Genomic DNA, 855 nt, shown 5'->3' with positions numbered 1-855 from the left:
GGAGGGAGGGAGTCAGGGAGGGAGTCAGGGAGGGAGAATGAAAAGGGTCGTCTTGAGAGCTTTGGATAATAGGTTCCTCCTTCAGGAGAGAGTGTGGACCAGCCAATTGGAACCCAGCTGTCTCTGACTCTATGGTTATAAAACAAGGATTCTAGGTGCCCGCTCCAACGGCAATGTCAACTCCAAAACAAGGCTGAGCAGCTCTCCTGTGGGGGTGTGTTCACAGGCACAAGCCTCTGCATCGCCTACATTCTGTCAGTCACTTTGACAGGACCCTGCGAAACACAGGGTTCCCACTGGAAAGATGTGGAGCCTGGGGCTCAGATGGTAAGTGACTTGTCTGAGCTGAGGCTGATCCTGGGGTCTCCCGACCCTGCGTCCAGTACGCCCTTCATGTGCATGTTAGTCCATCTTGCTGCTGCCACAGATCCGTCTGCCCCCCCAAGGCTGATATTATGTTCTAACATGGAACTTGATGCTTCATTAAAAGCACCAGAGAGGTACCTCTATCCTTTGAAAAATGCACAGGAAACAGACCTTCCTCAAAAAAAAAATTAAAATAAATAAAAAGATCCTCCCAGCAGGGTTGATGCTTCATTAAAAGCACCAGAGAGGTACCTCTATCCTTTGAAAAATGCACAGGAAACAGACCTTCCTCAAAAAAAATTAAAATAAAATAAAAAGATCCTCCCAGCAGGATAAGGTTTGGGCACTCCTATTGATTGTAATGATCAACAGAGGATCTGAGACAATTTCCAGAAGCAAGTTTCCATTTCAGGGCCAAACCCCTAGAGCATCGTGTTGGAAGGACACAGTCTTTTCCAAAGGTCTGACTTGCAGATTCCTCTCTGCATT

This window comes from Myotis brandtii, unplaced genomic scaffold, assembly GCF_000412655.1.
Source record: "Myotis brandtii unplaced genomic scaffold, ASM41265v1 scaffold4, whole genome shotgun sequence".
Lineage (NCBI taxonomy): Eukaryota > Metazoa > Chordata > Mammalia > Chiroptera > Vespertilionidae > Myotis > Myotis brandtii.
The sequence above is the reverse complement of the archived record's forward strand: the minus strand, read 5'-3'. Positions refer to the sequence as shown.